Below are 26,638 nucleotides of genomic sequence, written 5' to 3' on the forward strand. Positions count from 1 at the left end.
GATCGCCGTGCGCGTTGGTCAATGGCGCAAAAAACAACGAAAACATTGCAGCAGTAGATCAATTAGAAAATAATTTGTGGCGGTTTATTGTCTTGTGGTGTAGCTTCACACGTGCGCACAGTTTGACCAATTTTTCTCCTCTGCGTTGCCTATTTCTTGCCTCTTCGTACCCTTCCCCCCGGTGCGAAGCAAAACAGACATCCTGCTGGTTAACATCCCTACCTTCCCTTGTCGCTTTCTCTCTGTCTAATAGTTGAGTTCAGTTCCAGTTTTAACGTGATAGCATTACGCCGCATTTATTTTCTGCGTTTGAGAACGAATCTAAAGAATTTATTAAAACCAGCTGCAGCAGATAGTACTGTTATATTCGTTGAAGTAAACCTGAAGGATTAGGACATTACTTGCAAGGGAAATCGAAGTGCCTAATAGAATAACAGCAGTAGTTAGGTTGGTAACTAATAACTTTACGGCATATATTGCAATTTGCAAATTGTAACGGGTGTATTCGCAAGGTGGTGGAACAAATTATCAGAACGGCACCCATTTCGCGATATTCATTTCTAAAGTGTACAACAAATAGCTTAGTGTTCAGCTTCCTATACATTCAGTATAGGTATAGAAAAGACACACACACACTCTATACATCAAACTGTATTTATTTGTATTGGTTGCGGCAAATATTGGTTGCGGCAAATATTGGTTGGCAAATTAGGCTATTCGGTCTATTAAACGGGCCCCTTTTCGTTCGTTTCTCAACCACTGAGTGCTAAGGCAACTTCATCGAAAGCCAGCCGTCAATCCTTCGTTATCGCCATTCATTTCCTCGGCACAGCAGCCCAAAAGATATATATTTGGTAGGTTTCAGGACAACGACGTTACTGCCGAAAGGCCACATGGAACGGCCTGGAGAGCTGAAACCCGTAATTTACCATGTGCCGCCTTTTCTGCCGCCCTCAAGAAAGACGGATCCGAACGGCGTGTATTTTTGTCTTTATTTTTGTTTTCTTGGCCTCTACTGGCCATTCACAAGAGCCTAGCCTTGTTTAACACCTTCACCCTTTCTTCTCCCTCCCGGCCTTTTGTCCATGACGGGCGTGCCCAAATTACCTCCTCTTGTTCCTTCCGCTGGCAGAAAAAGGACCGGAAAAAAAAAGTACGCAGCACGACACATTTATTTTCTCTTTGGTTATCATATACCTCCTTCGTCGCTGTTTCAGAGAGAGAAAAAACGAGGAAACAAGGGCCTTTTTTCGACGGAAAGCAGATAACCTGACATTTCCGCCAAGTAGTTACCTCGAGAATCGCTTCGTTTTTTCACATTTTTTTTTTGTAGGAACAGGAGGAGCAGAAGACTTCCGCCGGCAGCAGAAGTTTGGAACACTGTACGAGTTTTAGCGCCAGTTAGAGGCAACGAGGCAGCCTGCCTCTTCCCTTCTCTGTTGATTCCGCGACGCTGCGTTTTCCAATTTTGAGTGCACCTTAACAGAAAACACAAAAATTCCCTCCCCCCCCCCTTTTTCTTCCAGGGTCTGCGTTCCGCTCATCGAGGTCTTTTTTTCTAAACCGGCAGAGTTTTGCGCGAATACTTTTGTACGTCAGGAAGCGAGAGTGACGCTTTGGTGCTGATGCCCCTGTATTCTTTTTTTCATGTCTGGTTTCTACATTTATTTCATTACCTGTTCACCTGAAACCTTGACATCTTTGTTTGGTGTTTCTGTTTTTTCTTTCTTTCGCATTGTATAGGGAAACCTTACATTGCTTCATAAAAAGAATGACAAAAATATAAAACAAAAGCCAAGACAGACAAAGCACACGGAGCGCATCCTAATAACTCGAGTCTGTTGTTTTTTTTATTGATGTTTCGGATGCTGGGCCTTTATTACTGCTAATAATTACCACGTTGTCCAGCTATCAATTTTCCATCGCATGATCGTTACTATAATGCGTGCTCACTGCCGGTGGCAGGTCTATTTTCGGGAACGGGAGAGAAATGGGCGTATACTTACTGGCATATACCGAGTTACACGATAATATCGATTATTATACCACGAAGGAACTAGCTTTTTTGCGCACTTACAACTTCATTTACTTTACAATTACATTTGAATGACCCGCAGGCCCTCCCTAAAAGACGTTAAACGTGTATTCATTCGCTTTTTCCCCTTTTCTTTTTTTTTTTTGACACCGACCATAATACCTCGCAAAATGAGAAACATTACAGACCACACTTTGTTTTCAGCACCTATGCGATCACACACAGAATCTCTAACTGAAAATTATGAATTATATGTTTAAGAAATACCGACGAAAATGAAATCAAGAGTCATTATCAATGTTCATTTACCCTGATACAGAGTCACTCTATGCGCCTCCCGAGGTGTCAGAAAGTAGAAAGTTCTCAAATTGATTTTTATATGCTACTTGGCGAAGGTCGGTACGATAATGACAAGTGTGAATATGCAGTACGGCAGTCAGGCCATTGTTGCTTTTTTACAAGGAACATGTGAGAGTATCTCTTGTGGTAAAAACGTTCAAGGACAATCTTGACTTGACAAGGAAAAGCTGATTGCTAGGATCAAACTTGAACATTTCATTATTCAAACATAGCAGAAAAGCTCTTAAATAAGGACAATAAACATTTCAATTACGTGCATTTGAAAGACTACCTGCCGCGCTCGATCACTCGCTTTTTTGTGGGGCAGTAGCGGTCAGCAATGATGCAGGAAGACCAAGTTATTTGCACTACGTTTAGGGTTATGTATTCTTTATAACAATGGGTTTGTTTGACCCAGGGGTTTCTGATGCGCTGATTTATCCTAGTGGCGTTTTCAAGCAAAGAGGATGATGCGATGCAAAATGTCTAAAAATACCGGCAACGAAATGGTAAGTGCATTACTAAGTGTGGGCAGCTTGCTGTTCACGGAAAAAGAAGAAAAAGGTCGTGGAAAACTAATATATTGGAAACAGGTGCGCGCACAGACATATCGTAATATCGGATTCGTCACCCTCCTCTTTCGGCTGTTGCCTCGCGCAGTAGCTCAATGCTTCCCTGAAACACGAGCGCATTTATCGACGACATATCTCTCGCTTCGAGCGAGTGTTCGCCGCCTTGAACACTGCATTGGGTAAGAAGGGGTGGCAAAGAGAGAGAGGAACATGAAATTCAGTGCGGAAGGCGTGGAGATGAATCCGAGGCGCTTATTTTTTTTTTTTCCGCCGTGAAAGCGGGACATGCTCCGTCCCGTCGAGCAAGCCCCTCACTCCTTGCCACGCTGTAGATGGAAAGCGCGAAAAAAAAAAGAAGTGGAAGGGGAGGAGGCAGAAACAGTCGCAGCGTGAACGCGTTTCTGAGGGCCTCCGGCGTGTCTGGGTGCCAGGCAGCGAAGGAGCGCTTGGCACGCAGCCTTAAAGAGTTATTACCCGAAAAAACGAGGGAGCGTCGAAGAAGAAGCCGGTGAAGCGGTAAAGGAACGCGGCTGCCAATGGCGTACCGGAACGAACCCGCTTTTCGCAGACGCTAATATATTCGCGAAGCAGGGCGCATAATTTGGGTTTGGCAAGGCACCGAGAACCGGAGCATGCGTTGATTTAGCGCTTCCCGCACGGCCGGTTCACGCATGGCCCGACCAGGCTTCGCAACGTGCCTTGTTGGGTTTTTCTTGTGTTGGCTTTGACGGAAACTACGAACTCATCGTCTGAGTTTCAGTATGTATTGCAGCGTAGTTTATCTGTACATGCTTCAGACAGTGTTTCCGTGCATTTGTACCTAGGGTGCATGCACCTAGAGCTAGAAATAACCATAACAATTGTTGGATACTTCTTTCGAGCAAGGGAGACAGGCATTTTCCTTCCTTATCTCCTGATCATATTTTTTTATTAACGTCCGCTTTCATTTGCCTGTGTCTGGTAAATGAAGCTATAGTTCATAGGCCTTTCTGGAACGGCATGTATTTGTGAACAATGTTTTGTCTACTCAAACTTGTCCGACCGGATCTTTTGGTGCTCTGGCTGGTTAGCTATGTCGGGCCTTCCTAGGAATATTTTTTGACTGTTGCATGTCTTCTTTCGGCAATTTCGTAACAAAAAATCGAAATATATTTTGAAGATTAAAATACCTTGCTCGTACTTAGTCTATAAAGACAATTTGGAGTTTTCCTGCCATAACTGTAGGCTTAGGCGTGGTCTCAATACTGCAGCTACTTTTCATTTTTCATCAATGCACAGATTTGTAGCACGCTGAAAGCGTGATAAGAAAAGCGTAGTGCCGCGCAAGACGTGCTTTATCACCCTGTATTTTTACCACCCTGTACATGTCGACTGCGCAGCCAAAGCTACGAGGCCGAAGCACACATCTTCAGTTCGCTATCCGTAGGGCTTCCAGTCCGGAGAAAAGCCGTTGTGTGTCTGTCCGTGTGGTGCGTGCTGTGCAGAGCCAACAGCAACGTCGCGCGTGGAGAGCAAGCAAGGACTAGGTAAGTCACGCGTTGGAGGAGGGTAATTACCAGCAAGCAATACGCGCTCCCACCTCGCACGGCACAGCCAATCAGAGCTCACAGGCCATGACAGCTGCAGACAACAGGACAACAGGGAATCGCCGCGCGCGGTTTTGCTCGTCTCAAAGATAGTTTAGCAACACGTCAGAACAAGTTGTGTCGCAGTTCGTCGTAGATGGGCCTTGAATGAGGTGGCGGATCCATCTGGGTTGGTCGACGCCAAGCGCCGGCCTCGATAGAATTCTCAACTGTGGCTGAAAAGACAATGTGAGCTTGCGTCGACTGACCTTGACGTCGTAGCTAAGCGAGAGAAGTTGGATGCAGGCAGGTTGAAAAATGGTCCTGAACGTGCAAATGAAACTCCTGCACGTAGGGAACGCCGTCGTGAAGCTCATGCGATGCTGTCAGGATTGGGGCTCAATCCCATCGCTCGTGATCCGTTGTCAAGATTGGAGTCCGGCATGAATTCGAAGGTAGCTGGCGCATGCCGTCGTCCTACACATCCACGCTGAGGACGTTGATGAAGGGAAGGACTGCTTCTCATTGAGAACGAGGAATATGGGTTTAGTTACAGTATTTATATCAGTCTAACATGACTGTTCGAGAACCTACATCAGTCTAACATGACTGCTTGAGAGAGAGTCTCAGTCCACCATGACTGCTTAAGAAAAAAAAGTGTCTCGAGCATCCGCACAACAGCAGTTTTTAAACACTCGGTCTTCCCGCGATACAAGGCGACGCGAACGTTCGTTTAGTCATCGCAAACTAGCCGCCTCTCCGCAGGACGGTTTACACACACATGCACACACACACGTGCTCATGGTCCGAAACCGACACCACACGAATTTCATAGAACTCGGAGCCCTTCCGGGTAGCGCGTTGTCTTGCGTCTTGGTCGGTGCGTGGGAAGGAGTCTCCGTCGGCGTTCCCGCGGCAGCTCCCCTGCCCGTAGAAGATCAGGTCCGCTTTCTCGTGTTGCGCACAAAGCCTGCTTCGTCGAACTCCTTCAGTCACAACGCATCCTAGCTGAAGCGACGGAGAGTGGAGGATGCGCGTATTAATATCGACACAAAGTCGACTTAGTCACGCCGTGGCTAGAGGTTGGCGACGATGCTCCCGGAATGTTGCCTCCACAGACGCAACTGGTTGGCAAAACTTTGCACTGTAGCTGGCCGTTCTTAACAATGCCCACGATAAACTTGCGTGCTAACGAAACTTCTGAACAGCGGCAACACCGCGTATAGGCCACCGTTCAAGCCGTGAGGACTCATCTTAGGAACTCTGGATTGAGGGTTCCTCCCACGCTACTCTCTCTCTTCAAATAATAATAAAGATGTTTTGCTCTCTCTCTTTCGACGGGTGGAGAATGGCGGAGAGTATGCCACGCGCTTGGTCAAATGCGTTCTTTGAAGAGCGGCACACACGTACTGGCACATTCCACTAAACCAAGTAGGTATCAAAGGGGCTCACTGTCGACTAGGACAGACCAACTGGAACGTACCCCTAATAAGCATAGACAAACTACGCAAAACTAGGATTAACGGTGCCAGCGCACAATAGTTCGTGCTTAACCCCAGATAACCTGTGAGCCAATTTTTTTCGTTATTTCGCACCTGCGTGTAATCTGGAAGCAAACAACTGGAAGCTATGTACCGCGCAACCAGCCGCACCACTTATCATTATGATTTTTTTTCGTTGTAGATTTATTTCATAACAAATAAAAAGCTAGGTTAGGACAATGAGCATGCTTTTATTACTGTTCCTATGGCCGTATAACGTAAAACAATTCCAATATGTTTTTATTCCAGTCTTCTGACGTCAAATTTGCGTAACCGCCGACGCAAGCATGGGGCGGTCACCCGCAGCGCCGTCTGAACAAACCAATCAAATGCTCCCCTCGTTCATAGGAAGTCACTTGTGTTTGCTTGAAAAAAACGAATACATTGCCTGCACTGAGCGGCTTTTCTTATCTAATTGGCTAACAAGAGGCGAGGAGCATGATCAAGTGCAGAGGGATTCGATGAGGCCGAGCCACTGCACTGAAAATGGATAACCGGATGAAGAGGGTGGTGCCGGCGTCTGCGATTGGTCCGCTTTGTCTTATTGAGCTTGCGCTGGCTCGTCGACAATCGCGGCGGCATGCAACGGAAGCTCAAGAATGCCGCTAAAACGGATCCTCAGCAAAGAAGAGTTGGCAGAACGAGGTCGTAAACGGGCCGAAAGTTCTTGAAAATGTTACGCGGCCTCGCAGGAAGGTTTATTACACGCAAATAAACCCATGTTCTCCGGCACGGGCGAGTAGCCAGTGCCGGAGGGATCGGTGGCAGCTATCTTTTATTCCTTTCGGAACGGGGCAGCCTGCGCCTATTCAGAAGAAAATTCAGTTTTCTTTGCCATATTAGTGCATCTTTAACGCATACGCTTCACATTGACGCGGTAAGATTTTGGGTTTTTGTGCCGTCGCGGGAGAGGCAAGTGAAGTGGGTGCAACTCGAAAACCTTTGACCAATAACTGAGGGCTAATGGCAAAAAGGCGTCGAATCAGAAATAACTATTTTTGTTTTGTTCGGTCAACTTATGCATAATCAGTGGGTACGCGTCATATCAGATTAGCAGCTATCGCGGTTTTCGTGACGTCGCGTGACAGACAGGTGAAGTGGGGGTGGCCCAAAAAAGTTTTGACCAATCGCGGTGGGCTGATTGCAGAATCGGAAAAGAAAAGTTTGGAATAGTTTTACGTTATAGCGCCCCTAGTTTCCTGGCTTGATGATATGTACGTCTGGCTTTCCTGGTATTGTAAATGGCCACCAAAAGGTCGGCACCACTTGGCGTAGTTATATAACTCAAGAGCAGAAAGTCAACACGGTGCAAGCACGTGCACGTAGCTTTGGCTTCGCTGCCACAGAAAGTTCTCGTTGGATGTAGGGTTTGTGCACGACGTACGCATAAATCTAAATACACGAGAGCATGTTGCACTTTGCCCGCACCGATATGTGTCTCCCGAAGCCGTGAAACAAATTCAACAGCAGACCGCCAAAGCCACTGCGCAACCACTGGGGGGACGCACACACATGAACACACGTATACGCATCTGAGAATGAAGTGTGAGATGTTTCAAATATGGTATTTTGCTTAATGTTGACGAAACTTAACACATCATCACGTTAAATTGCCAAGTCTCCAATTGAGCGAAAAAGTCGGCTGCGTCTGTAGCAGCGATACGGAACCAAACTTCCAATTTGGCTGCGGCGTCACGTCACGAGCAGACCCTGCGCGTTCGTGACGCTGTCTCGGGCCTAGACCAAGCAGACCACGTGAAACGGAACACTCCTGCCGCTCTCGAAAGCCGCTGTTACCAGTGTTATCCACCTGCCCTTTGCTCGCGCAAGCTCTCACCAACCGTTCAAACTGAGCCTCTGCAGGGCAAAAATAAAGCGCGCCAAGCGTCTCAGCGCATTCGCTTGCCCTCCGAGGAGTTCATGTGCGTTCCGTTGGACAGCAATGCTTTCGCATTCATAACAAGTGCTAAGGTGTCCTCAGACTTTCAAGTGCAATGTTTAGAAAGAAGGATTATCTTTCTATGCACGGAGTAGCCTTGCGGTGACCTGTTTTTGTGATAGGTGAAGATCCATGGCTATGTCTAAAACGTAAACAATTTTGTAACGATAACAAAATGTTGCATTTATACAGTTAGGCATGGTTGGACACATTTAACGTTAATTTCCGCTAGTTACCAGAACTGTCTGCGCATAACTTTACAACCCGTTTTCTTATGCGGCATTTTTACACACACATACAAAATAATTTCTGCCTTTTACGCTACGGGATATACTCAATGATATAATGTAAAAAAAACAAGAAAATGTACTTTCGCATGTGCTTCCCTGCAATCATTTTTTTTTTGTCTCAAATAAGTTCTTCATCAACTCAATGCGAAAGCAACAAATGCATGTGAACGACTAGTAACTGTGACTTCCGTTTATAATTTGACATCAGAACCTTTACTTGTGTACACAAAACATTCGCGTAGCAGAAATTTGGCATTTACGGACACACCAGCCTACACGAAATTGTGGCTTGACTTTGTGTATATACTGATCTTTACATGATGAAATTTTCACTACGGCACTTAAACCGAGCTCCCCATAACCTCGAAATTTTGAAGTTTACACTGTTTTCGCGTGAGCCACGATTTCTCAGAGTAATCACTAAATAAAAGAAGTGTGACTTCTCGAGGTCATTGTAAGTTATAAGTAAATCAATGCAACGAACACATAAGCATTGATGGTGTTGCCGCACGCAATGTATCACAATCGAAATAGGTAACAATAAAAACGGTGGTCAAGACGTAAAGCAACAAGTCTGGCTGTTCACCACTCGTGGACGACAGAAGTGCGTTAGGAGTTAGGAGCCACCTGTGTTAGTTCCCCTTCCGTAGCTCTTTGTGATAATGAACTAACATTCTTTAGAAGTTAATTAGTTTGGCCTGTGTCCACTATGTGTATGGTTACATTTGTATTGTTTAATGTTATTGACGCATGAGCAGCAGGAGTTGACCAATGATGACTAGCCTTCCCTTTCTTCTTTCACTCTCCTTATGTCCCTTGCGAACTGTATATATTTGCGCAGGCTTTAATAAAGGTGTTGTTGGCAGTCAGCGCTCGTCCTGTGTCCTCCCTTGTCTGTGTATTCTGCCGCTGTTTTAAGTATAAATTGCAGCTACTATTCAGCAGGCGTAAGTGGCTGCAGAAAGTGATGGAAAGAAGAATGATAGGTGTTACATTAAGAGATAAGAAAAGAGCACATGGGGTGAGGGAACAAACGCGAGCTAACGACATCTTAGGTTAAATCAAGAAAAAGAAATGGGCATGGGCAGGACATGTAATGAGGAGGGAAGATAACTGATGGTCATTAAGGGTTAGGACTGAATTGCAAGGGAAGGGAAGCGTAGCAGGGTGCGGCAGAAAGTTAGGTGGGCAGATGAGACTAAGAAGTTTGCAGGGACAACATGGTCACAATTAGTACATGGAAGGGGTAGTTGGAGAAGTATGGGAGAGGCCTTTGCCCTGCAGTGGGCGTAACCAGGCTGATGATGATGATGAAGTGACTGCCTATCAACCGATGGTTCCCCATTTCCTAGGGCACTCTTCTCGCGATTGCGAAAGAAGTTCGTGACATCAGAATCGTGAGCTAATGACGCTGCCCACAAGGACGCTCGTGATGCACCGTCATGGTGAGCTGGATTTGGACTCCAACCGCCCTTAGGTTCTTGTGCGTCTTCGACATGATGAAGCACGGGTGTTGCATGCTCTAGAAAGGCCGCAGATTGCTTTGCCTCCTGGAGCCATCAATCAAGAGCCGGCTGTACACTACACCAAATGCTCGGGTGCATTATATTACATAATTCAGGGGCAGCCGAATGTCAAGGTTCCTAGATAAAACGAGTTCACAATTGCTCTTTTCACCGTCCTCCTCGCTCTCGCACTTACTCTTTCGTTTCTACTTCATTTGAGTCTGATAGGTGCATTGCTTGCACGTGATGTGCGAAATGGCTAGAGGTAATACTCATTTATTTATTTATTTATTTATTTATTTATTTATGTATTCCTACTATCAGCATAAGCCAAGACAGGAGTTGCGGTTACATTGCTGTCATCAAACTAGATTTAGTAGATGTTTAGACAGTGCAATGGAAAGCGATCAGGATATGAAGGCACAGCATATAAACAAATATGAAGTAACCGACAACATGAGTTACAAAGAATAAGGTATAGCATTATATGGGCGTAAAGAAAAAGTAATGCGCCGAAATAACTGCAACCGATAAACAGCTAACAATAAAACGTATTCTCAACCGTTTACAAGTAATTGGTAACAGCCTTTACAAAAGATTCTAAATCAGTACATTCTACTATATCATGTGCCAAGTTGTTCCAATCGTGTATGCTTCGAACCAGGAGCGAATTTTTCAATGATTCTGTTCTTAAATTAAATGGTTTAATAGGTTTTGAGTGCTTTGTTTTGGGGTTAGCAGGTCTCTCTAATGTGATGTGTTTTGCTAAGTCTACTTTATAGCCTCCGCTTAATAAGTGAAAAAATAATGTCAGCATGTTGAGCTGCATTTTTTGCTTGACAGTGATGAGGCCAGCTCTAGTTCTAAGTTCGGTGACGGACTGGGTTATAGAGTATGTGTTAAAATAAACCTCAAGGCCCTGTTTTGTACGAGCTCACATTTTAGTGTGTTTTGGTGGGTGTACGGCTACCAAACATGGCTTGCATAAGTCAGTACAGGAAGTACAGTCATAGTGTAGGTCTTTACCTCTGGGGTGGCGTTGTGAAGTTTTCGTCGTAAGGACCAAAGTGTACACGTGGCCTTATTACAGATGTTGCCCACATGTACCGACCAGTTCAAATCGTGTGTGAGATGAATTCTTAGGTATTTAAATTCCTTAACCTCAGCTGATTCGGCTCCATTATAGCTGTTGGGAAAAATTAAAGGATCTTTTCTACACGTCAAGCGCATACAAACAGTTTTTGATGCATTAAATTTCACTTGACATTGATCACACCAGTGTCTGGCATTTTGTAAATGGTTAGAAAGCGCCTATTGATCATTTAAACCGCATATTTTAGCATATATAATGGTGTCATCTGCATAATGCTTGATAGACATTTGCGGCGAAAAACCTGCTCCCATATCACTAATATAAATGAAGAAAAGTAAAGGGCATATAACATATCCCGGCGGCACACCCGATCGAAATGATTTATTGGTACTGCAAACATAATTTAATGAAACAAATTGTTCCGTTGCTGACAAATAGGCCTCAATCCATTTGAATAGCTTGGTATTACCTAAGAAATGAGACAGCTTCATAAACAGGTTTTTATGAGATATTCTGTCGAATGCTTTGCGGAAATCGATAAAGATCATATCTATTTGACCCTTTTCATCAATACATTGACCGATTTCATGCGTAACTTCAGTGAGAATAGTGACTGTGGAGTACCCTCGGCGAAAGCCATGCTGGTTTTTACCCAAAATGTCGTTTTCTTCCACAAATTTAGTTAGGTGGGTAGTTAGGCTGTGCTCTAGCGTTTTGCAACATGTACTTGTCAAAGGGAGTAGTCCGTAATTAGTAACATCATGTTTGGAACCCTGTTTGTGAATCGGCACCACCTTAGCCAACCTCCAGTCTCTCGGAACGTTACCAGATTGTAGAGATTTAGTATAGATATCCGAAAGAAAACATGGGCACCACTTGGCGTATAATAATAGTGCAAAAGAAGTGCTGATGCACTAATAAATGTCCCTAGATTTTTTGCTAGCGAAAAATATATAGGGATTTAGGCGCTAACCAGCTACTCTCATTTCAGCCGGAAGAAAAGGCGTAGTCGTAGCCAAGTCAAAGGACAGTGTTTTACAGTGTCCTACGGCAGCTGGCACAAAAAATCACATGGCGCTGTAATAATCTGCACGTGAAGCTCCTTCAAACTCGAAGTAGGGGGTACCAGTAAAACACCAAAGACAGGCACAAAAGCAAAAGGCGTTAGACATGGGCGCACACTGGACTTTCAACTGCACATTATTTGAATTCACATTGTCGCACATAACCTCTGACACATGCGAATTTTCAACTCCTCCAAATCAATGCACATATCTTGGGAGTAGTTGACGATGCTAATTGAAATTATAGTTGACAGGCGCAGCGTCCATCCGTGTCTAACGACATTTGTTTGTGTCAGTGTCTTTTTTGTTTTGCTGGTACGCCCCTTTTGCTTCGCTTGTATCCCCCTTCCAATATTATTCATGATTATATCTGCTGTCTATTGGGCCCAAACCTCGTTTAATCTCATTGTGTGTACTACCCAAATTCCGTAGTATATTCTGGAAGACACGTGAGCACGAGCGATCACTCTGCAACCTTCGACGACACACGCATAACAGCCCGCGAGCTTGACCAGATGGTTTGAGCTGCAGACCAGATTTTGGACGATTACTGACTCTATTCGCCGCTTTCGTTGTGGTTTGATTATCACTTGCTTTTGTGGGCACAAGTTCGCATTAATAAATATAGCGTCGCCATTCATAGTTTTGCTACTGTATTCTAGACGGTCACTAATCTGACACATGGTGGGGTTGCATGTGGGTTCATGTAAGCAAACGCCCTGCAAAGCCGCAATCCAAGTCTAAAACCCAAAGACACCACCGTCGTCGCCCCAGATCAACAAGCTAGCCTCAGGCTTCGAAAGTTAGAGCCTCAGCAAGGACTTCTTCGCGATGCGACAAGAAAGTCAATGGCGACGACAGCAGCGACGATGAAAGCTGCAAATACACCTAACCCTATCCTGTTGCAGGAGCGCAAGGAACCACCGATCTCCCGAGCATCGTCATTCGACGACCGGCGAAGCTGGCTCGAAACGTATGAAAGAACCACTACGTTCAACAATTGGAACTACGACGACAAGCTGCGCCGTGTTTATTTCGCTTGGAAGAGGCCACCAGTGAGTTGTTTCAGAACCGTGACTCCACCTTGACGACGTGGGACCTCTTCCGTAGCAGCTTCTTGAGCACACTTACAAGTGTCGTCAGCAAGTAGAGAGAGTTGAGGCGGTAGTGGAATCCCGTGCGCAGCTCCCACACGAGAGCATTGCGATGTACACAGAAGATATGGCTCACCTCTTCAACCATGATGACCTGGACATGTCTGAGGAAAAGAAAGGTCGCTTCCTAATGCGTGGTATGAAACAAGAGCTTCTTGCCGGGCTGATTTGCGACCCCCGAAGACTGTAGATGAGTTTTCAACAGAGGCATCGACGACTGAGAACACTATCGAAATGCACACTAGGCAATATAGCCACGAAGTGCTCACACCACAGGTCGAAATCGAAGCGCATGGCTCCGACGATATCCGAAAGAGCCTCAGGGCCATTCTGCGCGAAGAACTGCACATGTTACTTTCGTTGCAACCTCATTTGGCCTCAGTCACTAACATGATAATGGGCGAAGTTCGGTGGTCACTGAGAGTTTCCGAAGCACAGCCGTAATGGCCGCCTCCCGTGCCGGAAGCGATGACCTGCGCCACCATCGCCCGTTGCAAGGTCCCCCTTCGGTTTCGCGCCAGGACCCCGTTGCACCGCGATTCCGTCATCCGCCACCGCCAGCTCACGCACCCGTCTTCAAGTGCCACTTCGCCAGGAAGACAAGCGCATGGCACACTCGTGACCACCGTCCGATGTGCTCCCAAAGCTGAGAAGCGGGATACGTCTACCGATGGTACCCATACTGCGAAATGGGACTACCAGGTGTCGGATTTAAGGCGCCACGACCACAGCTTGGCGGACGCGACGTTTTGACAGAGCCGACTACTTCACCATCGCTCAGTGGAGCACTCGACGACCAACGCGACTGCCGTAACCAGGCCGATACCTGCTGCCGCAGCGAGGACGGTACACTGGCGCACTGCGTGGTTGGTCGGCAAGCCCATACCCGAAACCTAAAAGCAGCAACCGATGGAATTGCGGCTGCTTTGCGTCAAAATATCGAAGATCCTTTGCCGCCGACGACGACGTTTTAAAACTGTATTGACGGTGTAGCAACGACACGCCACCATCCCGACGAAGACTGGACGACAAGCTTACGCCGACGAAAGAAGACCTGACGACGAAGCGCATCTGCCAGAAGTCGACGTGAAGCAGGCGTGATCCGACGCCAAGGCCTAACTGCAATGCTGTACAAAGTACCATGACCTCGATGCGCTTCATGACGGCCACGCCATCAGAGCTTTAGCAGACACAGGAGCCGGCTGCTCCCTCATAAGCGGACCGTTCGCCGCCTAGTTGGAGAGAGTTGATTTCTTGGGAAGGCCCTCAAATCCCGACAGCTGAAGGACACCTGATAACACCGATGGGAATCTGCAGGGCAAGGATTACCTTTCACGACCGAAGCTACTCTGCCACATTCGTTATCCTCCGACAGTGTTCAGGAGACGTAATTCTCGCCATGGACACCCTGAACCAACACGGCACAGTCATCGACCTGGGCCGCTATCTTGAACGCGTTGGAAAGCCTCACGCGATGGTCCAGGCCGGCCGATATTGCGGCCTAGGTCAGTATTGGCCAATCGCGTGAGATGGACCCGAACGTTGGCTTTTTGAATGCGTGTAAGATAGCGACCCAGAAATCGAAGTTGATATCGCTATCAGAAGATCAAGCGATACTGCACTAGAGCTCACATAGTCACCATCGCCTGAGGTTGCTCGATGATCATGTACGCATCTCGCTCGCTCCATCACTGTCATTTCCGTCTGCACCTAAACACCCGCTGACGTAGAAGGCGTCATCGACGGTGACCAGCGTCTACTGCTCGATTGTAACATTTGCGTCGAAAGAGGGATCGCTCGACAGCACTCAAATTCAGGCAGGAGTTCAAGCACATCAGTAAAAGCACAACGAAAGCATACATCGAAAAGATTGTGGAAACCGGCAATGCGTTGTGCTCCCAAATTTTGTCGCGTATACCCCAACATCCATAGTTCAGGATCCACACTTCGAAATAAATCTAAGTCTCGCCATGAGCAAGTAGCGACAGCCAAAACTCCGATGACGCAAAGACTGCTTTTCGACGTCATCGAGGATTCGACAAACACCAGCTGCAAAGCATCGCATAATAACCGAAGAGTGTGCTCGAGAACTCTGCCAGAGTCCTTACCTAGTTTTGATGCAACAAAGTGGAGGTATAAGGTAACAAGTCTACAAAATACTGTGCGACGACGCCTTGCAGCCGTTGAAGAGCTCATGAGCATCTCCTGTAGTCTTGATGATGAAAAAAGACAGAAGCTTACGTTTCTACGTCGATTGTCGTCGAATGATTAAGATCACGAAGGACCCATACCCCATAGCCCGGGTAGACGACGCATTGGATCGGCTCTGCAATTATAAATTTTTCTCGTCGATGTATCTCAAGTCGACGAGAATGACCTGGAAGAGACTGCAGACGTCATGCCAGACGGCCTCTATGAGTTCAAGGTCATGCTATTCGGGATTTGCTGGGTACCTCCAACGTTCTAGCGCGTGATGCACACTGTGTCAGCAATGTTGAAGTGGTGAACCTGCTTCGTCTACATGGATGACGTCGTCGTTTCTTCGACTAGTTTCAACGAGCACTTGAGACGCCGGGAGACAGAACTAGAGACAATTAAGTCTTGCCAACTCACTATGAAACAGGAAAAGTACCACTTTGAGAAGGAAAGGCTGCGGTTTCTGTGCAACGTCATCAGCAGGTCTGGCGTACGTCGCGACCCGCAGAAGACAGTTGCTATCACAAAACTTGAGCAGCCCTTCAACAAGAAGGCAATTTCTCAAGCACTTCTCACGCATTGCTCAGCCGCTGACTCTAAATAAATGTTATTCTAGTTTATGTGGGAAATGTCGTGGGCCGACGCATTAAAAAAAACTTCGCTGCCGCTTACCCTTACAAAAATGACTTTAGACTGTCTATAAAAATTCTATAGACTTTTTATAGACGACCGTGCCTTTCTATAGATTTGGCAGGGGAGAAGTTTGGGCGTGTTGGTGGGATACATACTGACTGGGATACATAGCGCAAAAAATGACACAGGGACAGGCAGGAACACAGGACGAGCGTTCGTACTGTGTTCCTGCTCGTCCCTGTGTCATTTTTTGCGCTATGTATCCCAGTCGGTTATCTATAGATTTGGACTTTTGTTGATACAACGTCTATAGACTCTCTATAGACGAAAGTAGAGGAAGTTTCTATTTCTTTTTGTCCATTCGCAGTCTATAGATGGTCTATAGAAAAAAGTCGATATGGTGTTTGTTTATTTTTTCTCTACTTCCCCTCTGTAGACTACCTATAGACAAAAGTCGATACAGGCTCTATTTATTTTTCTCTATTTACCTATAGACTTTCTATAGACGATAGTCGATAAGATTTATATTTATTTTTGTTTATCGCTGTAGACGGTCAATAGAAAAAAGTTGATACCGTCTGTTTTTGTTTTTGGTCATTCTTCGTCTTGAGACGGCCCATAGACGAGAGTAGTTGAGATTGTATATTGCATATTTCTTGTCTATTCCCACTCTACCTAGTTCTTCACAAACACGCACCTGCACACATTCACGTACACCGCACCCCATATATATATATTGCTGCGCGACCTGCGGCTGGGGTCACATTGCCTGTAATCGCGGGCTTCTTCACACTCGGACACACACTTATATGGAGCTCGTATTGAGCAACAGAAAGCTGTATCGGGAGTTTCTGATGTTGCTCTACAAGTTCCTCATTGAGAATGTTCATCTAATTAACATAATTGAGGAGTTAATTAACACTAATTATGTAATGAGGGGAATGCAAAAAATATTCTGAGTACCTTTCAGCAATGGCAAACATTACCTTGGTTCACTCCAGCTACGTAGCATTTGCATATGTTAAAGTCTGGCACAAATTAAGTGGAACATCCCGTATACTTCTTTGCAATTTCAGTTATTCCCCACGGTTTCCTACATCACCGCCGATGAAGGCCATAGGGTGGGACGTCTCCAAAGGTAATGTTAACATGTGCGAACAGCCCGTATACCGATTGTGGTAAGCCGTGAGGCGAAGTAGAAAACAGACAATACTGTAATATTCTTATTGCTTCAGGTTTACATTCCGCTTATAGATTGACAATAGACAAAAATTGTTATTCTGGGCCCAATCCGTGTACGCTGTAACCAAGCGCAGGTACCGGTGGATAATACGGAGCAGCGTTTGATATAAGGCACTGAAGTTCTATACTGCTGAGATTGCTGTAGAGCCTATTTGTAGACTTTATTATACACATAGTGTATACCTCCGCATTTGTTGTCGACATGATATGATCTACGTAGTCGCGCTCGGCAAATGCCAAGACAGTCTTCACAGTTGTCATAGCATGACGTTTCCGGCAGTAGAATAAAGAAAGCAAAACGCCGATCCGATTGTGATAATAGATGGTATGAACGCCAACTTTAGCTACAAGCGGATTCCAAACAGGCATCAAGCAAACAGCACAGAGACTCGTAATGTTTGTAGCCGACAACGTGGACTTTGTGAGCGTGCGATGAACCGATGTCGCGCATGTGGTGTGCGCGTTGTATGTCGTCCGATTCTGAGATACTTTTCACATTGTCTTCATATCTCGGCTGCATCACTGACATCGCGCTCTTTTTCGTTGACTGATATCCTGCACTCTAATCTCATCAAAGTTTCTCATTCACGTAAAATATGTGCCAAATTCTCTGAGCCCACAAAGTATTTCGCAGGCGGTATGCCTGCGCGGCCACGCATATGAGTACCTCATTGCCGTACTGGTTGCCTTGACCTATCATCGGATCGGAAAATTAGCACTGATGTACGTGCAGGCATCACATTTGGCGATATGCTGGAAGATATGCTACAAATGCGCTGTATTACTCATCGTCGCTGGCTATAATGCAAGCGCCTGAAGGGCCCTGTAACAGCTTTTACAAACAGCGCGTTCATCCATGTGGGCGTTCGTCTCATACAATAGCCCACAGCGTTTGTAATACAACTTGCCTGCGCATTTCCTTCGTTCATTAAAAAAGGATGAAAAATGGAAAAGAAAAGCAACCCGTTGGCGTTTTTAGAATTGCTAGTAGGTAGAGTGGGGCGTGGCACTTCTGACGGAGCTCGACGTTTCTGCGCAGGCGCGAGTAAGAGCGGGCACGAGAGAGAAAATCTGGGGGCTTTTGCTCCTTGAATATATGACTCAGCCTAGGCAATATGGAGGTGGTTTCTTAGGCGAAAAAATGGCAGAACAATAATTAAGTCGCTGCGGGAAGCACCTTGACACGTTTTAAGCTGGAGGCATTGTGTTTGACGGTAGTTAGAAGGTTTTTTTGTTTCTTTTATAAACAATTTAGCAGCAGAAGTTATCTTTCGGGCTATATGAGAAGCGTCCCACGTGTTTCGATGCTTCGGCGTTATGCAGTTTACGTGTTGATAAGCACTAGGCAGCTGCTGGCGCTGATTCGCATTGTGCCAGTCGTGCATGGTATGAAGCCCTTGTCGTGTGTAATAAGTGTTCCGGTTTTCATTACTGTTGCATTTAGTGTCGCCTTGGACAGACTGTACAATATATGCCTGTACAAAAGAAAAAAATAGCCAGGTTATTCATTTCGTGGTGTTTTCTTAGTAGATAACGCACAGATTATTCAAATAATTTAATGGACATTGCACTTGTTCTACCCTTGTCAACACACCTAAGAGATCGTAACATGTTTTAGCTGGTAAGTAACTTTATCAATACGTCCCCATTCATGTGCATTCTACTGAAACTGTGGCAAATGTATTCATCTCGAAGTATGACAAAAGAGACATTGCAGACTGTTCTAAGCGGAAATAAATTGCAATTCTTAACGTGATTGTTCATAACTGCACACTATGCTGAGCATATTCGTTCGGCACTTGCATATTGCATTACCACCTGAAAAATGTGCACAGTCCAGCCAGGCATCTTTGTTTCAACTATTATTATTGTAGAAACTGTCTGGGATTTTCGCATTTATTTTATTTTTGTAAGTACATTGTGCGTCACATGAACCTGTCTTGAAACGAAACGTACCGTTTCTGACAACCATTACGATTGTCTAACTGCTTATCATACTGTAATATAACAAAACGTCATAATGGTACTGATTCATACTACCATGTAGTCTTTAGTCAGAGGTAAACAGCGTTAACTAGAGGCATAAGTGATGAGAGCAAATGATATAGAAAACTAGTATTGAGCCGTAAAAATAACTCATCGAATAGTTTTCGCTTACCTTCTTGCATTTGCTTTACGTGTGTGTCTCTGTGTCCTTGTCTTCCGTGCTGTACTCATGTGGCCATCAATTACGAAGTTGCCCAAGCCCTTGTCAGCTTTATTAAAGAAGGGATTCAAGTCAGTTGGATCTAATACTGCATGTCAAGTGAGTGACGTGCTTTTCGTTTTATCTAAATATTATTGACTGGCAGTACTTGGCAAGCGTTAAATCACAATATTTTTTATTGCACTTAAGCTGCGGATGTCATACATTGCCAGAAACTTTTGATGAAAACAGCCAGGAAACGCTTGGAAAAAGATTGTGAAATTTTAAAATGACCACAAAGGTGTGCTGTCTTGTTATATGTCATAAAAGGTTTCCAGAGAATCCCTCTGGCAAATATATTTTTAAAACGTTTCACCTCATAAAAGTTCAGGGAAATTTGCCTATTTATTGAAAAAAATGAAAGTCAACCATACTGACATGGCATTTCTTACGGAGTTTATCTTTTTTTACGTTAAGTAAAAGTCCTCAACCTCGAAACCCTAGAAAACATTTTCATCTTTGAAAGCACCTTAAATATTTAGTGTAATAGAATTCATTCTAACTATAGTATCAGTTCTGTTTCCTAGGAGGTGCATGGTCTGTCGTGCCATGACACAAAGTGCTCGCGTGGTATTTCGTGTGCTCATGTGGTATACCTAACTTGGAAACCTGTTAGCATGCCCAAGAGGCCTCATTACCTGTAAGAAACTAAGTGACGATATCAATGCAATCAATCCATCTTCCTTCTGTTGAAGTTGTAGCCAAAGACCCATTCATTTAAGACTAGGAGAGAGACATTTAAATGTGTATTAAGCAAAATAAATTACAATATTTGGCATGATGCTCTGAATTCTCCAGTCGCGTCTTCTGAGCATATCCCTCTGCACGGTTATACTTAACTACCAGCCAAAAAAATATACAGACAGTCCAACTGAGTGACGTTTCAGCAATAAATATAGAGATCATTTGGGATAAGTACATTAATGCACCATATATGAACTTGGCATAAAAGGGAACATACTGTTGCTGGCGCGAGCAGCAGTTGTGACTGTATGATTTTTAAACCATACCATAAAAAAACGTTGTATAATGGTACTAATTTGTATTGACAAGCAGCCATTAGTCATAGTTAAACCGCATGAAGTACGGATTTATATGGTTTGAGCAAATATATTAAGCTGCTTAATGAACATACAAAGTATACACACTTGTTATTTTTGTCGCATATTGCTGCATCTACTTATTTGCAGCATACACCTGCATCACGTTTGGGTCCAATGCCACAAAGGTCAAGGCCAGCCTGGCGACCATGCTTGCCAAGGGGAAGTAGTGTAAATATGTAGTCTCTTACCATAATAGCATAAGACAGGTATTTTAAGAACTTCATGTATTATATCGCGCAATAAAAACCGTTAATTCATTGCGGTGCATTTGTTTTCTGCATGATTCAGCACTCAATTCTTTCTGTTTAAGCAACATATATGAGAGTACACCTGGTTCAGGAGCTCTATTATTCTACGAACATTAATGCATCAGTGTAGATTAAAAGCAACGGGTGCATGCATAACACATTCAAAATTTTATTGCTATCATATGTAAACAAAAATGTAAACTAACTTGTACATAGCAGATAGCTATGGACTTATGGCCTGATACACTCTTTGTAGACTTGTCTATAAAATGTCTGTGTCTACAGATTAATGAAAGTTCATGTTTGTTGACAAATGTCTGTATAGTATCATAGAAGAAAGTGTATAGGATCATATAGTTCTGTTCTTGTAGACTGAAGTCTATAGAATGTCTATAGACTATCTATAGACATTTCATAGACTTAGTCTACAAAAGTACAACTCTATAAACCTATATAGGAGGGTTGGGCATGTGCAGAATTGGGCATGGGCAGGACACGTAATGAGGAGGGAAGATGGTCAGTCAACCGATGGTCATTAAGAGTTACGGAATGGATGCCAAGGGAAGGGAAGCGTAGCAGAGGGCGGCAGAAAGTTAGGTGGGCGGATGAGATTAAGAAGTTTGCAGGGACAACATGGCCGCAATTAGTACATGACCGGGGTAGTTGGAGAAATATGGGAGAGGCCTTTGCCCTGCAGTGGGCGTAACCAGGCTGTTGATGATGATGATAACCTTATATGCTTTTGTCTATAAATTTTCTGCCGACATTTGTATCAAACAAATTTTCATTAATCTATAGACAGACTATAGACTCAGACTTTTTATAGACTAGTCTATAAAAAGTGTATGACCATATATCTATAGACTGGTCTATAGGAACAGTCTATAGATATTATATAGACATTCTATAGACTTCAGTCTACAAAAGTCGAACTGTAAGCCTATACACTTGTCCATAGACATTCAGCAGGCAACTTTCTACAAACATGAAATTTAATTAATCCACAGAGACTCTATATACAGTCAATAGATGCAGACTTTTTATAGACTAGTCTATAAAAAGTGTATGGCCATAAGTCTACAGACAATCTGTAGACTCAAACTTTTTATAGATTAGTCTCTAAAAAGTGTATGGCCATAAGTCTATAGACAGTATATAGACTCAAACTTTTTATAGACTAGTCTATAAAAAGTGTATGGCCATAAGTCTATAGACAGTCTATAGACTCAGACTTTTTATAGACTAGTCAATAAAAAGCATGGCCATAAGTCTATAGACTCTATAGAAAGTGCATAGGCAGTCTATAGACTGAAACATTTTATACACTAGTCTATAAAAGTGTATGGCCATAAGTCTATAGACTGTCTACAGACTATTCTACAGAAATGTCTATAGACAGACTATAGACTTCATGGACAAATGTCTATAGACTCCCTATGGACTTTTAAAAAATTTTGTAAGGGTGTTCAGCTAACCCTAGCTATGCGAAGGGAACGCTTGATTTAGCCTGGCTATGTCTTGATTTCGCTTGGTTAACCTTTGATTTAGCTGTAATTATTATACTTAAGTACACAATCATAGTTAAGCCAGGTAAGACGGCTTTGCCTATGTCGGTGACTAGACATTACTGTGATTAGGATTGAATAGACATGCACCGGTGGACGGTGAGACGCCTGTTGTGCCACAGGGAAAGCGCAATTACATCCAAAGAGACGCCCCAAACATGCACATCGTCGAAACACGAACGGACATGGTGCGAACGCGGTCGCTACATTGATCTCGACGGAGCGACGCCTGTTGCATTCTGGGCCCTCTCCAGGGAAGCAGCGTAAAGCCCCATAAAGCAGGGGTGGTCAGACGCCACCTGGCGACGACGGCTCAAAGCCTCCCGCTCCTGCCTAACTCTCAGAGAAGACGGCCCGGCCTGGCCCTCATCCATGCCCAAGATAGCACTGACTAGGCGAGTGTGACACTCGTCTTTGATAGGCGGGCGGCGAGTCAGGTGGTCAGGCGCGACCCAACTGTAGAGCACATGCGCCAAGCTGGCGGTAGTGGCGGATTTGGGCGTGGCGGGTCACGCGATGCATTGCAAGGCTACGGTCAAATGAAGGTCAAATTGTAGGCGACGGAAAACTCGGCTCGACGCGGATACTGAAGCTTTATCTTTAAAACTTATACCGCGCATTTTTCCGCCACCGGTACTTCCGCACTTCGACGAAGACGCCGATACAGATATTCACAATGACGCCAGTAGCGTAGGCTTTGGTGCCGACCTAGCTCAAACGATAGACGGACTTGAATGCTTGATAGCTTAGGCTTGTCGGTCGCTGCCAAAGCGCCAAGCAATTATTCGACGACCGAAAACGAAAGCCTTCTCATCATATTGGCTAGAGTAAGGTTTCGCCTTTACCTATATGTGAGGCAACTCATAGTAGTAACCCGCCGTGGCTATGTTGTTGGGCTGCTCAGCATGGAGGTCGCGGGACCGAATCCCGACCACGCCGGAGCATTTTGATACGGGCAAAATGAAAAAAAAAACGCGATTGCTTAGCTTTAGGTGCCAGTTAAAGAGCCTCAAGTGCTCGAAATTATTCGAGTCCACCAATACCACGTGCCTAATATTCAAATTGCGGTTTGGTCAGGTAAAGCCCTGTAATATATTTTTGCGAAGTCGTAAGTGACCATCATGCGTTGTGTTGGCTAGTGAACTCAAAGGATCCTTCAGGACGCCTGGCACGGTGGAGCCTCAGATTGCAAGAATATGACTCAACTGTAGTTCACGAGTCTGGACAAAACGCCCTTATGCCGAGTGCTTGTGTGGCTGACCTGTGGACCCGCCGCCCCAAGATGACCAAGACGACGGCCCATTTTTGGAGGCAATAAGCGCAAACGACTTTGCCGAGCAGCAGCAAGCGCACCCGGAGCTTCGCAGCTTTATTGAGTACTTGGAGCGCAAGAGCGACTATGTCGCAAAGGTGGTTTTTGCAAGGGTAGTTTGTCGCAAGGGTAGAGTTTTTCATGGGAAATGATCTCCTGGTGGAAAACTTACGCCAATCCACGCAAACAACTTTCTCGTTGTGCCCGCAGCACTCCGGCGAGAAATCATGTAGGCCCTGCACGATGATCAGGAAGCCAAGCACCTTGGGGTTTCCCATATGCTCACAAGAATAAAAAAGAAATAGTATTGGCTGCGCCTGACCACCGATATCCTCCGTTGCGTCAAGACATGCTGAGACCTTCAGCGACGCAAAACACCACCGACAAGGCCGCCAGGCTTACTTTGCCGACCGTTTCAGAAGATCGGGATGGATTTGTTGAGACAATTTGCGACATCAATGTATTGAAGCAAGAGGATCGTCGTGGCGATGAGCTACCTTACCCGCTACCCCAAAACGAAAGCCCAGTGCAAAGGTCATGCGGCGGAGGTAGCGAAAGTTTGCGTGGGGAACATCCGTGTGGGACATGGGCTGCCAGAAGTCCTGATTAGTGACAGTGGAAAATCTTTTACTGTTGAGCTTACTCAAGCCATCCTGCAGGCAGGCAAGTCACCGGAGAACCACCGCCTAGCACTCGAATTCGAATGGCCTAAGGAACGTCTGAACAAGACGCTCGCCGACATGTTAGCGATTTGTGTCCTTGTCGAACACAGGACGTGGGATGCCGTCGTGAAGTATGTAATATTCGCTTGCAACATGCAAGCGCAAGAGACGAGGCAGATCGCACCATTAAATATGGTTTACACAAAAAACCCGACGACGACTCGACGCCATGCTACTACACATCACAAGCGAAGAGAATGTCGAAGTCCGTCTCCGGCGCGTTGAAGAAACCCGACAGCTCGCCCGCCGGCGGATCAAGAACCAGAATAGGACCGACAGCCGACACTACAAACGTCGACGACGCTACATGGAATATCAACCTGGCGACCGTGTTTCGGCTTGGACACGCTGAAGAGGACTTAGTGAAAAGCTATTACTCTGCTATTTCGCACCCTACACAATCATCTGACGCATTGGCGCACTTGGCTATGAGGTCGCGCCAGATGACATTTCACAATGGCTAAGGCGCAACTCTTGACCTGAAATAGTCCATGCTGTGCGCTTTAAGTCGTTCTACCAGCGCTAACGAACTTCAGCGCTTTGTTTCTCAGTAACTTTCTTACTATCTTTAGTGTGCTTTTATTTTTCGCTCTGCTCTGATGTTTGTAGCGTTGGGACGATGCTATTTATGTGTGCGGGCACTGACACTTGCACTTCTTTGTCTTTCTCCGGTGACCATTTTTTTCAGCAGATAAAAAATGTTACACGTTATCGCTCAGCGTAGGATGCCCCTGCAGGTATCGGAAGTTTCTGGAATGTTATTGATGGTTTTTTTCACTTATCTGTTGCCACCCACCCTCATCTAATCTGTTTGGTAGGTGCAACGTGAATTGTGTTGTACTTACTGGAAGACACGCGGGCTCCAGTGATTATTTCGGAACCTTCGATGACTCACGTATGAAAGCTGATGTGCTTGGCCAGCAGATCAAATTTTCGACCATCGCCGACTACGCTCGCCGCTTCCGGTGCGGTTTTTGTGGGCCCAAATTCGCCCAATAAAAGCTAGTCTCGTCATTCACGGTTTTCGCACTATGTTCTTGATGGTCGCAGCAATGTGACAGTATGAGTGTTTTCTCCAGTGGTAAGTGCTCCGGCTTGAAAGGGAGAGCATTTCTCCGCTCCTGCAGCCACAAAAAAGAGCGAAAGCAGCAAAAAAATGGAAGCCTGTCCTTGCCACGTTGCCGAGCGCGCGATCAAAGCGGCTGCGCTTCCAGATGCCGCAGAACTATCTGTCGTCTGCACCTGTATCTCAAAGAATAGTTGGCGTTCGGTAACGAACGTGCCCTGCATCTAGGTTACTCGAGAGCATGCGTCCTTTCCACAAGCGCTGTTGTAGCGGCACTGAAATACCAGCCATTACTGACAAGCAGAGAAAGGGAAAAGCAGCTAGCGAAAGTTATTCTCCTGGAAACTTTATCACGCCTCGGTACTCACATTTGAAATTGTGGTAGGACGTCAAGTTTTCCTGACTGATGCGGAGCAATGGTGATAGGGAATGTCGTTATAATGCCTCCATGATTTGATGTACAGATGAGCGTACAAAAAAATAAAAACATGAGGAATAGCGTCCGACTTTAGGTTATTACTCTGTTGAACGACTTTTGCAGTGATAAGGTACATTTCTAAGCGACCTCGTATATCATGAAAACAGAATAGCTGCAGGGAAAAAAGATGAAGAAAAAGGAAAGTGAGACAATAAGAAATCAAAGTCACCAAGTTCGAATTGAATATATTCGATGGCATTTAACATGTGTCAGCAAACTTAAATACATCAGCGAAAATTGTGGCGCCTGGAGGTGTCTGCTAACCTGTAGCCGTGAGCCTAGTCAAGATATAATGCGTTGTTGTGACTGGGCAATCAACGGTGCACTGACACAATTTTTGTGCGATATTTCAATGCGATTCGTAATCTTCGGTTACTTCACAAAGCTGCTTTCGCTCTATGACCACCTGGGTATCAACTCAGTTTGCCCGACCTCATCAATAAATTATAAATGTTATCCCGGAAACCAACCTTGCGTTAATATCTTTGTAAATGCTAACCAGCACACTAGGACAAAAGGCGCGCTGCGGATTTCAACGATGCACGTGTTCCTCAGCTACCATGCATGGTTCATCTTGCAGAGAAAACAGCACACATATGCAGCAATAAAATTTAGCAGTTTCGCACGAAGGCCCATGCACTGACAGCGCCATTAAGTTTTAGCGTTGCGCTTGAATTCCTCGCACAGTGTTATAACTTACATCACCACTTTAAGGTTGAAACACTGATAAT

At 45.1% G+C, this 26,638-nt stretch overlaps 1 long non-coding RNA gene across 1 annotated transcript; it reads left to right on the forward strand.

Moving 5' to 3' along the window:
* The first annotated feature begins 3,571 nt into the window (after nt 1-3,571).
* Nucleotides 3,572-20,675, forward strand: LOC142559675 (uncharacterized). The gene is made up of 3 exons (XR_012823197.1): nt 3,572-3,705; nt 4,326-4,472; nt 20,604-20,675. It is a non-coding gene; the product is annotated as an uncharacterized LOC142559675 (long non-coding RNA).
* Nucleotides 20,676-26,638: the final 5,963 nt, after the last annotated feature.

The sequence above is a fragment of the Dermacentor variabilis genome, chromosome 10 (assembly GCF_050947875.1).
Source record: "Dermacentor variabilis isolate Ectoservices chromosome 10, ASM5094787v1, whole genome shotgun sequence".
NCBI classification, from domain to species: Eukaryota; Metazoa; Arthropoda; class Arachnida; order Ixodida; family Ixodidae; genus Dermacentor; species Dermacentor variabilis.